This window comes from Pan troglodytes, chromosome 5 (assembly GCF_028858775.2).
Source record: "Pan troglodytes isolate AG18354 chromosome 5, NHGRI_mPanTro3-v2.0_pri, whole genome shotgun sequence".
NCBI lineage: Eukaryota > Metazoa > Chordata > Mammalia > Primates > Hominidae > Pan > Pan troglodytes.
The window spans coordinates 136,825,024-136,838,990 of record NC_072403.2 but is presented as its reverse complement, the minus strand read 5'-3'; the positions used below and the strand labels follow the sequence as shown (position 1 = coordinate 136,838,990).

At 37.9% G+C, this 13,967-nt stretch overlaps 1 long non-coding RNA gene across 6 annotated transcripts in view; it reads left to right on the top strand.

Annotated features, from left to right (window-relative positions):
- LOC104006968 (uncharacterized) overlaps positions 1 to 13,967 on the top strand; it is a 314,849-nt gene that overhangs the window by 2,502 nt on the left and 298,380 nt on the right. For all 6 annotated transcript variants that reach the window (XR_010158180.1, XR_010158177.1, XR_010158178.1 and 3 more), the window contains exon 2: positions 12,713 to 12,880. This is a non-coding gene — a long non-coding RNA (uncharacterized LOC104006968). The remainder of the gene's footprint in view (positions 1 to 12,712; positions 12,881 to 13,967) is intronic.

Sequence of the window (13,967 nt, the reverse complement as noted above, 5' to 3'; positions counted from 1 at the left end):
ACAAGAAACCTACTTATGTGTGCCTTTTGAGTGTGCCATCTGATGACCAAGCCACTATTCTTTCCAGAGATATAAAAGTAATCTGCATTTTCCAGGTGACAACAGGCTAAGACCAGAGTAACAATAATGGATGCCAAAAAGTATATTCCCACAGCGTCTATTGGAATAAAACCCCTCAAAGTCCTCTTATAGTTTTGGGAACCCCTCCTCACACACATTTTTCACTCGTATTCTGAGAACTTGTTCTTCCAGTGTTTACCATTTTATTCCTTATCCCTTAGGTTCCAGCTTACTGGAAGTGGCTGTCCTCTACACCAAACCCATTAGAAGTCCCTGCTGGGACTCATGATGGCCGCCCATATCTCTGCTGCTTAAAACTGCAGCCCTTTATTTTGCCATGACTTCTTCCCTACAGAATTCTTTGGGCCTTTGTGAAAATAGAATAATATGTGGTTCCCTATTTCCACCCTCCAGATTGGCCCAAACTTGCCTGAATCCTTGACCCACCACCCCTGGCATTCAATCTAGTGCTCATGGGACTCCAGCAGCATGGAAGTGAATTAAATTGAAAAGTTAACATGGTGGTTCCACAATGAATTTTCTCTGAAGTGCATGAAGCACCAGTAATGATTGTTTCGATGGGATTAATTTTTTAAAGAAGGATTGGTAGAAAACATTTTATTAACCAATATTTAATATTTTAGCAAAAATTCCATTTATCTGCCACAAGCTTAATATTCTCAAAACTCAAACCATCTGCTCCATCTCAGGTTGTACACAACTGTTGATACAACGTAAGTACTATCACTAATATCCTGCTCCTACCAATATAAAGCCTCAAAATGTCCTAATCTGCAGTGAACTGTGTACCTTCCCTAAAATCCAGACTTCAATATCAGAAAACTATGTCAGTTTTAGAATGCTGTTTTTTCTATTATTGCCTTTCTTATCCTGGCATTAAAACATGACTTCTTTTTGGCTCCCTTCAATTTTTTAAAATCATTTTTATTAATGCATAATATTTGAACATATTTGTGGGATATATGTGATATTTTGATATATGCATACCATGTGTGATGATCAAATAAAGGTACACAGGATATTCATCACCTTGAACAGTTATCATTTCTTTGTGTTGGAAACATTTCAAATATTCTCTTCTAGCTATTTTAAAATATACAGTATATAGCTATAGTCAGCCTACTGTGCTATTGAACACTAGAACTTAGTCCTTCTATCTAAGTATATGTTTGTATACATATAACCAACTTCTCTTCATCTGCCCCTGTGTTTCCAGCCTCTGGGAACTATCATTCTCCTTTCTACTTCCCTGAGATCAACTTTTTAAACTCCCATATATCGAGAACATGTGATATTTGTCTTTCTGTGCCTGCCTTATTTCACTTAACATAATGATCTCTAGTGCCATCCATGTTGCTGTAAATGACAAAATTTCATTTTTTATGGCTAAATAGTATTTTATTGAATATACATACCATATTTTCTTTATCCATTCATCTGTTGATAGACACTTAGGTTGATTCCATATCAACCTCTTGTGAATAGTGCTATAATAAATATAGGGGTGCAGATGTCACTTTGATTTACTGATTTCCTTTCCTGCTACTGGATAAATACCCAGTAATGAGATTGCTGGATCATATGGTAGTTATATTTTTAGTTTTTTGAGAAACTTCCAGACTATTTTCTATAATGACTATACATATTTATGTTCCCATCAAGAGTGTATAAAATTTCCCTCTTCTATGCATCCTGGCCACCTTTTGTTATTTTTTGTCTTTTTGATAATAGTCATTCTAACTGTGGTAAGATGATGTCTCATTGTGGTTTTGATTTGCATTTCTCTGGTGATTGATGATGCTGGGCATTTTTTAAATAAACTTGTTAGCCATTTGTATGACTTCTTTTGAGAAAGAAAGTCTATATAAAAGAAAGTCTTTTGAGTTGATTTTTGTGATCAACTGTGTGAGTGATAGGTGTCTAGTTTCATTCTTATGCATAGGGATTTCCAGTTTTCTCGGCATCATTTATTGAAGAGAATGTCTTTTCCCCAATGTTTATTCTTGGCACCTTTGTTGGAAATTAGTTGGCCATAAATATGTGGACTTAATAATATTTCTGGATTCTCTATTTTGTTTCATTGGTCTATGAGTCTGTCTGTTTTTATACAGACTTTCTTTTATACAGACAAGAAATGTCTATTAATGTCCTTTGCCCAATTTTTAGTGCAATTATTATATATATTATACTGTTGAGTTTTTTGAGTTCCTTGTATATTCTGGATATTAGTCCCTTGTGGGATGAATAGTTTGCAAATATTTCCTCCCATTCTGCAGTTTGTGTCTTTGCTCTCTTGATTGTTTCCTTTGCTGTGCATAAGTGTTTTAGTTTGCTCTAATCCCATTTGTCTATTTTTCCCTTTGTTGCCTTTGTTTTTGCAGTCTTAGTCATAAAATTATTGCCTAGACCAATCTCCTACAGCATTTCCCTTATGGCTTCTTGTAGTAGTTTTATAATTTCAGGATTTACATTTGTATTTAATCCTTTTTGAGTTGATTTTTGTATATGGTGAGTCATAGGGATCTAGTATTATTATTCTGTATATGGTGAGTGATAGGGATCTAGTTTTATTATTCTGTATATGGATTTCCAGTTTTCTCAGCACCATTTATTGAAGAGGGTGTCCTTTCCACAGTGTTTATTCTTAGTGCCTTTGTTGAAAAATCAGTTGGCTGTAAATATGCAGACTTATTTCTGGATCTCTATTCTGCTTCATTGGTCTAGAGTCTGTGTTTATAACACTACCATGCTGGTTTGGTTGCTATGGCATTGTAATATAATTTGAAGTCAGGTAGTGTGACGCTTTCAGCTTTGTTCTTTTTGCTCGGCATTGCTTTGGATACTTGGGCTCTTTTTCTGTTCCATTTGAATTTTATGTTTTTTTCTCTATTTCCATGAAAAATAACGTTAGTATTTTGATAGAGATTGCATTGAATTTGTAGATTGCTTTAGGTAATATGGTCATTTTAACGATGTTTGTTCTCCTTATCCATGAGCATGGGATGTCTGTCCATTTGTTTGTGTCCTCTTTAGTTTCTTTCATCAGTGTTTCACAGATTTTTTTCTAGAGATCTTTTATCATCTTGGTTAAATGTATTCATAGGTATTTTATTTATTTATTTATTTTTAAATATTGCAAACAGGATTATCTTCTTGACTTCTTTCTCAGCTACTTCCTTATTGTTGTTCAGAAGTGCTACTGATCTGTGTATGTTGGTTTTGTATCCTATAACTTTGCTGAATTTATCTGTCATAACTAGGAGTTTGTTTGATGCCTTTACTCATCTCTTCTCCTTCAGGAACACCCAAAATTTGAATATTTGGTCACTTTTTGGTCTCATATGTTATGTAGGCTTTGTTCTTTTTTATTCTTTTTTGTTTTTTGTCTGATGGGATTATCACAAAAGGCGTCTTCAAGTTCAGAAATTCTTTTTTCTGCTTGACTTAGTGGATTTTGAAGCTCTACATTGTATTTCTTATTTCATTCATTGACTTATTCAGTTTTGGATTTCTGTTGGTCCTTTTCTATGATATCTCTTTGTTGAGTTTTTCATTCAGATCATGAACTGTTTTTTCTGATTTGTTTGTGTTTTTAAATCTATGTCCTTTTGTATCTCACCGAGCTTCTTTAATTTCATTATTTTGAATTCTTTTTCAGTCAATTGATTTCTTTTTTGTTGGAATGTGTTGCTGAAGAATTATTATGTTCCTTTGGAGGTGTCATGTTTCCTTGCCTTTTCATGTTTCTTGCATCTTTGCATTGATACGTGCACATGTCATGTAACAGTCACTTCTTAATTTTTTGGATTGGCTTTTGTAAGGAAAGACTTTTTCCTATAGATGTGTCTATGGTGTTGGTTGGGTAGGGCACTTTAGCTTTGATTCTGGGTGTGTGTAGTTTCTGTATGATTTCTTCAGCTGTAATCAGCATCAGTGGTATTTTTGAGTTTTCCTCAGTGGCTTAGGTTGCAATTGTTAGTGGAGGATATGGTGAGGCTATTTTGGGATGGGAGACACCAGTTGGGTAGGTTATTGAGCTCTGATGGTGATGGTGGTGGCAGGACAATTGGGCCCATCCTTGGGCCCCCAGGTGTATACACTGTCACTGGTATTTGCAAGTCCAGGCAGGCAGCCAGGCAGCTTGCTTAGGTTCCAACAGTGGCAGAGGTGGGTCAAGCAAGTGGGCATGTCCATAGGCCCCTTGGTGGCATGTGTGGTATGGACAATGACAGTAACAGTGACAGGCCAATACTCAGGCCCTCATGCACTACTGGTGGTTGCACATTGGTGGGTGGCAGCCTTTGTGGTAGTGGCAGGCTGGGAGGACCCATCCTCAAGCCCCCAGGAGAATTGCACAGACATCAGTAATGGCAGACTGTGTAATCAATCCCTAGGCCCCCAGATGACATGTGCAAGTACTGACAGGCCTGGCACCAGGCAGGACTGTTCTGTTCTCAGGCCCCAGGTGTTACACGTGGGTGCAGGCTGTGGTGGGTGGGACTGTTCAATTCTCAGGCTCCCAGTTTATTTGCACAGGTGTTGGCAGGCTGGGCAGGCCTGTCCTCAGGCCTCTGGAAAGCATGCATAGACACTGGTGGCAGCAAATGAGGTGCGTTAATTCCAAGGCCCCCAGAGAGCATGCTTTGGCACGATTGGCAGGCAGGCTGGGTCTGTTGTTAGGCCCAGCTGGCAATGACAAACCTACTGATGTTGTGTGCATATGCCAATGGTTCAGGCAGGGCAGGTCAATCTCCAGGACTGCAGATGGCACACCTGAGCACTGGCAAGCATGATGCCAAGCATGGCAGGCCTGTCCTTAGGTCCCCAATAGTGTACGCGTGCACAGGCTGTAGTGTATGAGGCGGGGCAATCCCCAGTGTCCCAGACAGCCTGCATAGGCACCAGTGGTAGGTAGACTGGCTCTGCTGTTAGGCCCCCTGATAACGCATTCATATAGCAGAAGCAGCAGGCAGGGTGGGTTGGTCCCCAAGCCTTCAGCTGTTGTGCTTGGGTGATAGCAGCAGTGAGTAAGACTGGCCTGTCCTCAGGCCCTTGGATGACATCTGCCTGGACCAGTCACCAGGTCCATTGAAGGCACGTACATGTGCATGGTGGCCCTTCTGCTGGGGTGACTGGGCTGGCTGTCAGTGGCAGTGGTGTTCTTCAGGCTCTGGGGAGTGCACATTTTGCCTTACTTCTTCCTGGGTGCATCCTCCCCAGTGTGCTGCACTGCCTGTTCCCTGGGGTGTAAGACTCTGCATGGGCTAGAGGGCTTGGAACGCAGCAGCACCATTAGGTTCAGCCAGCGTCTCCGTGTTGCAGCGCTCTGGGTTGTCATGGGGGATTATCAATATTGGCAGGGTTCCAGGAATGTGAAGATGCAGGGCTTTTGGGCCCCAGGGCAGGATGTAGGCTAGTGGGGGCTCTCAAAATAGCACCACGCTGCTTGGGTCTGGGGAATGTGTTAGACCCAGCAAGAGCTCCCATCTGGAACAGTTGTGTTGCAAGGACCCCAGGCAGCTCCCTATACTATTCTCAGTTCTCAGGACTGCAGGAGTCTACTTCTAGGGATCTCTCCCTTACCCTTTCCCCACACTGGGGAGCCTCTTTTGGCTCCTCTCAGATCCCAGCTGGGCCAGCTGCCTTGTTTCTCTCTCCTTCCATGCCTCAGATATTCCATGTCACTTCCTTGCTGAATTCCAGTGTTCTCTCTTCGATGCTGTATTCGATCTATGTTTATCTACTTACTGTTTTCCTCCTTCTCTGTGGAGGAGATGAGTGCTGGGTGCCTCTAGTTAGCCATTTTGAACTGTCTGAAATTTTTTATCCAGACGTTAAAGAGTTGAGATTTATTAACTCATTAAAAATGTTATGTTATATCAGAAAAACTTATGACTCATTTTAGTTTTACATATCAAAGCCAAAACTAATTTCTTCTAAACTATTGTGGAGAAGAAATACATAATATTTAAATGCCATGAAACAATTACAGCAAATACCTGACTTGTTTTTCTACCAATCTCTCAATTATCAAAATAGGTATAAAAATATAGAAATAATTTAATTTAAAAAATCAATTCCTGAAAAGCAATGTCTGTGGTGGAATTTTTTCTATGTCTGCTTCTGAAAGTTGCAGTGTGATGTTCATCCTGCCTCTCCTATTTCTTCCCTCTTATATGTGGAGGAAGAGAATTTGGAATCATGAAAGGAAGAGTTCATCAGGTGGAAAAGAGAGGAATACAATCATTTCACTTTCTTTTTCCACCTAAATCCCCTAAGGAAAAATCCAAATAGCCAACTTGTATGAGATAAAGTTAAAAATAAAACAAAACAGTATAATTTGTTTAAATTTTCAAAGTAATGAAAACCCAAATGCTTAGAACACAAAGGAAACCAAGAAGAGGGAAGAAGAGGAGAAAAGGAGGAAGGAAATAAGGGAAGGAAGGAGAGAGAGGAGAAGGGAGGAAGGCAGGCGGGCAGGCAGGAAGGAAAAAAGGTCTTCACTTGAACTTATTACCCAAAATAACTACTTTAACACATTGGTATATTTCTTTCTAGTGTTTGCATTTGTGTGTATAAAATATATAGTAATAAGTGGCACTATTGCCAAAATAAAATAATAATACTCCTTTCCTGCTTTTGTTAATTAGTAATGTATCCTCAACATTTTTCATGCAACTAATGCATCTTTACATTATCATGATTCGCAGCCATACAGTATTTTACTATATAGTGATGTCATAATTTATTTAACTAATTCCATTATATTAAAAATATATCATTCATGATTTCAATAAAATATATAAAATATATGTTAATATATCATATATATAATGAATATATTTTATTAACATATAACATGATTTTTATATGCATTCCTAATATGTCACAGGATGAAGTCCTAAGAATTAAATTGATGCAGAAAGGGTGGATGTATTTTCAAGGCTTTTGGCACACATTATCACAGAAACTTATCACCAATTTATAATCTCATCAGATAGTGTGAATGTGACAGAATCTAATTCCTTAATCATTCTAAAGAGATTTTTTAGAATTAAAAAAAACTATATATAACATCACACTTTGAAATTAATGGGCATATTCTTTTAAATGAAAAGGGCAAAATTAAATATTAACTGTAAATCCCCTTCTGTACCTACAAATTTGCATTACATGCTATAGTTTTCTTTCTCAGGTGAGGGTTCTGACAGTTTCCCTTCCTCATCTTTTTTGAATTTTCTCGTTACTTCTTCCAATGGCAAGAGTGTTCTAATAAATTAAACTTGGTCATAGTTAATATTTCTTAATTTTTGATGCTAATTCCTATTTCTGCTTTTATAATGAACAAGAAAGAGAAAGTTGTTGTTTTTTGAGTGAAATCTTCATCCCAATGAACAGAGAAATAAGCTTGGTGTTAAAAGCTACTATTTGCATGCACATCCAAGACAGAGTAAGGTAAGCAAGTCTTCCTTTTTTGTGTTACAATTGAATTTAACAAACATTTCCTGGATGTCTGTTAGATCCTGCGTCAAGCTCTGGAAAATTTGGTTTACTAACTTGTTTAATAGAGAAAATAATCCTTTCTCCAGATTTCCCTTTATTATTAACTTTATAACATCTATGAAACACTTCAAACTTTCCAGAGCAGATTTTACCTGTATATGGAAGGCCAGTTCCTGGCATTCTGCACATATTTCGATCCCAAAAAAGCATTTTTAAAGGAAAGAAACAATATAATAATTCTATTCTATAGTAACTTAAAGCATCATGTGGAACTGAACTTTCCAAATTATGGGTTGAGGTGTTCTGAAGCACTGCAGCAAACCCATAGGATCACATGGAACATTAAAAATTCTTGAGGGAATCACAGCATTACCTATCAACACATGCAAATGCTACTGTTAAGTTGTTTGGACCCAATTACTATTAGGAATTTCTTTTGGCCTAAAAGGCACCATGAAAAATAATAGAAGAGCACCATAAATCAAGACAGTTTGGAACCTTGGGTTGGACACTTCAGGTACAGGGTAGAAACAACAGGATGGGGACCCTATTCTCTAGAAATTTATATTTTAAATTTACAAGGCACACTTGTATAGTAAAGGATCAACCTTGCCTAAAGAAAGGTTTGCCTCTTGCCTCCAGCTCCTGAGAGGTAACCTCAAAGCTTTTGGAATGGCCAGCCAGAGGAGTGTCTTTATTTGACTTGGGGTCCTTGAGCCATGCCACATAGTCTGTGCTAACAATGTGATTTATGGTGGGGGCCTTGAGTCAGGCAGTATAGGCTTGACCTCTGGAGGTGCTAGAAACTAAGGTCAGCTATGTGGGTGGTTATCCCCCAATAAAAACCCCAGACACCAAGGCTCAGGTGAGTTTCCTGGTTGGTAATACTCAATGCACAAAGTCACACATTATTGCTAGGAGAAATAAGCATTGTTTGCACAACTCCACCAGGAAAAGACCACTGGTAACTCTGTCTGGTCTCTCCTGGACCATGCTTTATGTGCCTTTTCTTGGTGTTGATTTTAATCTGTGTCCTTTCACTGTAATAAACTATAATTGTGGATAAACAGCTTTGCTGAATTCTGTGAGTCCTTCTATAGCAGTATTGAACCTGAGAGTAGTCTTGGAAGCTCCTGACTACCACTGACTAACCACTACATCGTTAACTTTTATAGGTTTTCATTTGTGATTTTTTTCCCCAGTAGAAAGATGTCATTGAGAAGATATAGCATCCACTAATGTAAGCATAAGTTTAATATAAAAAATACCCAATCTTGTCACACAAGAAAGTTCATTTTATCGGGTAATATAGATAAGAAACCTGCCATTTTTATTTATGAGCTATATGAAATTGGTTTTGACATTTTGCATGACAAAATCAACAAGAGTATTAAATGATTCTGAAAGTTTTGAAACTGACAGCTTAAGTGATACAGTAGTATTTATTTTAAAATATGGCAAATAATTTTATCTATTTATGTTTTAAGATACTGCTACCAAGTTGGAATGGGAGAACCCAGCTGCCATCCTTTGCAGAATGTTAAATACCACAAGCTGTTTTACAAACATTGTGTTATCAGTAAAACTCAAAATATTTTCCCAAATACTTTCTAAAAATTTCCCAACATGCAAGTATTTTAAAAAGCTTTTTACTTACATATTCCTAACTCGTTTACATATTATTTTTTCTTATCTTTGTAAGACTTTGGAGCTTCTATTAAGAGCTTCATGACAATGATGTTTGTTCCATATTTGTATGGGAAAGATACCAGACCATACAAGTAAATATCTTTATCCTAGTTCTATAGTTCCATTAATTGTCCATTTGCCTGCACTTTTTTGGGCCTCATGTTTTACTTCTATAAATTGGGCAGATTGAACTGAATGACTCTAGGCTTCATCTCAATACAAAATTATCATTTTCAACTTAATGTATATGAATCACTACTTGTGTACATTGTTGTGGTACACATAGGGCCTATAAATGGTCAATTCAAGCCCTGAGGAATCTTGCAATTACATAAAGAAGACAGATCCTTCACTATAATATCAGACAGATTTTGGTGGATACAATTAGAGAACTGTAAACTCAGGACTCTGGGAGTTGCAATGCAGGGGTCATTTCTTCCTAGGGGGATCTTAGAATGCTTCATGGAGGGCCTGGAAGATGAGTTAGATTTTTACAGATGGAGAAGGTGGAAAATACAGTAAGTATTTTAGAAGATGGACTATATAAGCTATCTACATGATAGCAGAACATGTAGAGTGCCTTGAGTGGCACTGGTCCTTGATGTCTTGATTGTATAAATTGTCCTGTATGTCTGATTGTATGTTATTTGTTAAGAAAGAACAAGAGATGAGGCAGGAAAGATAAGCTGACGCCAAGTTTTTTAGGGACTGTATTAGTCCATTCTTATGCTGCTAATAAAGATATACCCTAGAGTAATTCATAAAGGATAGAGGTTTCATTGACTCATAATTCTGCATGGCTGGGGAGGCCTCAATAAACTTAAAATCATGGCAGAAGGGGAAGCAAATACACCCTTCTTCACATGGCAGTAGCAAGGAGAGGAATGAGAGCAAAGTCAGGGGAAAGCCCCTTATAAAACCATCAGATATCATGGGAACTCATTCACTATCACTAGAACAGCACGGAGGTAACCTCCTCCATGATTCAATCACCTCGCACTGGGTCCCTCCCACAACACATTATGGGAACTACAATTCAAGATGAGATTTGAGTGGGGCACAGCCAAACCATTCAGGGACTTTGTGCAAGATAGTTCTATTTTCTTCTAGATTCTCTTTCTTCTCTTGTCCTCCCTCTGTGCCCCTGGAGGCTGATCCACAGAGGCACACATCAATGGCTTCAATTACCCTCTGTCTTTCAATTTAGTTCAACGAATGAAAGGTAACTGCAGGTAATCAGAGGGCTGAGGATGTTTATTTTTTCAGCTCTCAATCTGCCATTTACCTGTATGCTGTATTGAAGGCCATAGGTGCTACCATATCTGGGTTCTGAAAGTTTCTCCCTTTGGGCCAAAGGGAGTTGTATTAGTTTCCTAGGACTGCTGTAACAAAGTACCATACACTGGATACATTAAAACAACAAAAATTTATTTTCTCATAGTTCTGAAATCAAGTCGTTGACAGGGCCAGGCTCCCTCTGAAACCTGTAGGGAATAGCCCTTCCTTGCCTCTTCTAGCTGTTGGTGCTTGCTAACAATCCTCGGTGTACCTCAGCTGGTGGCTGCATCACTCTAATCCCCACCATCTTCTCCCAATGTGCTTATCTCTGTGTTTCTTCTTCTCGTCTTATAAAAACACCAGTCATGTTGGATTGAGCCCATCCTACTCCAGTATGACCTCATCTGAAATAATTACTTCTGCAACAATCTTATTTCCAAAGATCACATTCTGAAGTACTTGGGGTTATGACTTTACATATCTTTTGTGGGGACACAGTTCAACCCATTTCAGGGGATAAAAGCTTCCCAGGGTTGTTAATCTCAGGTTACTGCGCTATCTCTTATTCGAAACCCAAACTTTGTCTATTTCTAATAGAAGATTCATAATCGGTTCTGAGTTTAAAAACAAACAGATATTGTGGCAAAGTAAAATATGCACTAGAGGGAGGAGATCCAGGAGGAAAGACATGAGGTTATTGTTATGCTGTGTTATGTTATTGTTATGCCTATTGTTATGCTGCATTGTTATGTTGAGACATGAATGGTCTATGAAGTGGGAAGGGGCACCAGTGGCTTCCTAAGTTAAAATCCAAAGTCTTCCTTCAGGCCTTTTATATGGTGCCATCTTTTCGCCACACACACCCTTCATGCTACACCCTCACACCCAGTCATTTCACAGACTTTCACTGCCACCTCCTTCAAATGTCCCATTCTTGCTTGCACCAGAGGGTCTTGATCTGTGTTCCCTCTGCCTGGTGTGCCCTTGCTGCTTGTCATATGCACCCACCCACACGTTTTATTTATTTTATTTTTTTCTGAGACAGCGTCTTGCTCTGTCACCCAGACTGGAGTACAGTGGCATGATCACAGCTCACTGCAGCCTCAGTCTCTCAGACTCAAGCCATACTCCTATCTCAGCCTCCTGAGTAGCTGGGACTATAGGTGTGCACCACTATACTCAGCTGATTTTATTATTTTTTTAAAGACAGGGTCTCATAATGTTGCATAGGTTGCTTTTCCACCCCGCCCCCCCCCCCCCACTTTCTTCAGGTCACTGTTCAATATATCCCTTTGTCAGAAAAGCCTTCCTTAAACAACCTAAATAAAATGTCACCACCCCCAACACCTCATCCTCAGTCACCTCTATCCCTTTATTTTATTTTTCCTCATGGTGCTCACCCAACTGATGTAGTATGTATTTATGTTTTCATTTGTTAATTGTCTTACCCCCACCTCCCATTAGATTTTAACCTCCATGAGAATGGGACTTTTTCGCTCCTATTCTGCCCCAGTTGATAGAACTGTGCCTGACACAGAGTAAGTGTTCGATAGACATTATTAGGTGGTAGTCACCATTAGAAGTAGAATCTGTCGAATATGGTGATAGCTGTAATGTAGTAAAAAGAGTGACAGAGAAGGAATTAAATGACTCCAAGTGTTTCTTTTTGTTGTTGTTTTTCCTCTTGGGTTAACGTGATTTCGTAGAAGTAATTTTTATGCCTTTCTTTTAAAACAAGAGCTAACCCAGTTATTTTTGTATTTTACATTTTGAAGGGTAATTTTGTCATTTCCAGTATCATTTTAAAAGTCCCAAGGTTAGTCATAGAAATCAGTAATTCCACTGAGAAATGTGAGTAGGTTGTGACTCATAAACACATTTTTGTGATTGTGCTTCTGATTTGTATTCTGTTATTCTATTAACAGATTCTATTGATACTATTCTATTCTGTCTGTAGGTTGTGGCTGGGATCTAGGGCTTTTTTTTACCCCATAACTCATGTAATAGTCTTATTATTCATATGCCTCATCAGTTGATTCAATGCTCGCCTCTTTTCATCAAATAGTTAAGTTCAAGAATTAGTCAATGTGTTTAACATGATTATTCAGCTTGTTCTGTGATGCATGATATTTGTTATTTGATTATTTGCTTCTAATTTTAGGCATGACTAAGAGATATCGTGAAATTACAACTCAACAATGATTTACAGCACAGGCTTTTCACAACTAAGAGACTGTCCATCATGGTGCCAGTTTTTCTCAAAATGGCATGTGTGCATGAAATTCTACAGGCATATGGGGTCGTGATCTGCTAATCTCCAGTTATTATAGTGAGTAATAGATCTGTAAGAATTCTCAGTCCCTTGCTCTAGAAAATATGCTATGTTATTATTTTAAGAATAGTCTTTTTAAGTTCATAGAAAAAAATAAATAAAATTAGGGTAATTTTTAATGTTATCAGTAATAAATGTCAATGAACTTGAATTAAGAATTCATTCTTGAGAAAACTTGCTTGTTTCTCCCAGAAAATCATGATTCATAAAGTATCTTTATATCCTCTAGACAAAATTATTTTATGTTCGTTAAAAGGCAGTAGTGAAAATTCAAGAGTATGATCATCTTTAAATTTACAATACTGATTTGAAAGACTATGAAATAAAAGTTAAAAACAGGAACTGAGAGAGAAATTCAAAAGTTTGTTGAAAAAATACATTAAAAGAAATTATGAGAAAGTCAAATTATGCCATATTCTTGGCTAGAGATGACGAGATCGCTGATTTTAGCCATTCTTCTCTAATTCCAAAGCAACCAGATTCTTTTTGCTAAGGTTGGGTTTACAAAAATATTGTGAAGTAATCAACATGTGTGTGGGTGTTTCCTACCTTACCTTGCTCATGGTATAAGTGCTGGGATCATGCTACTCCTTGGAAAATAGTATCTCCCACCATTTTTCTAGAATTTTCCTACCTCATTCCCCTATGAAAACCTACCTTATCACTGTTCAATTCCCTCAGGCCTTTGTGCTGCCCTCCAAATAACAATGGGTAACTATTACCATTAATAATATCACACATATAAATAACATGATTTACAATGTTTTCTACCTGTATTATCTCATCTGAGGCTTCAACATTTTACAGCAGGAATTCTAATATGCAAAAGTTGGCAAACTATAGTCTACCACCTGTTTCTGTACAGCTCTAAAGCTAAGAATGATTTTCACATTTCTAAGGGGCTGTTAAACAAATAATATACAATGGAATGTTGTTCACAAAATCTAAAATATTTGCTATCTGCCACTTTACAGGTAAAGTTTTCCTACCCCTGGAATCGTGTTATAATTCTCTTTAAAAGATGAGCAGACAGAGACAAAGGTACATATAGGTGAAGAGCTAGATGCCTTTTGACTTTATTTTC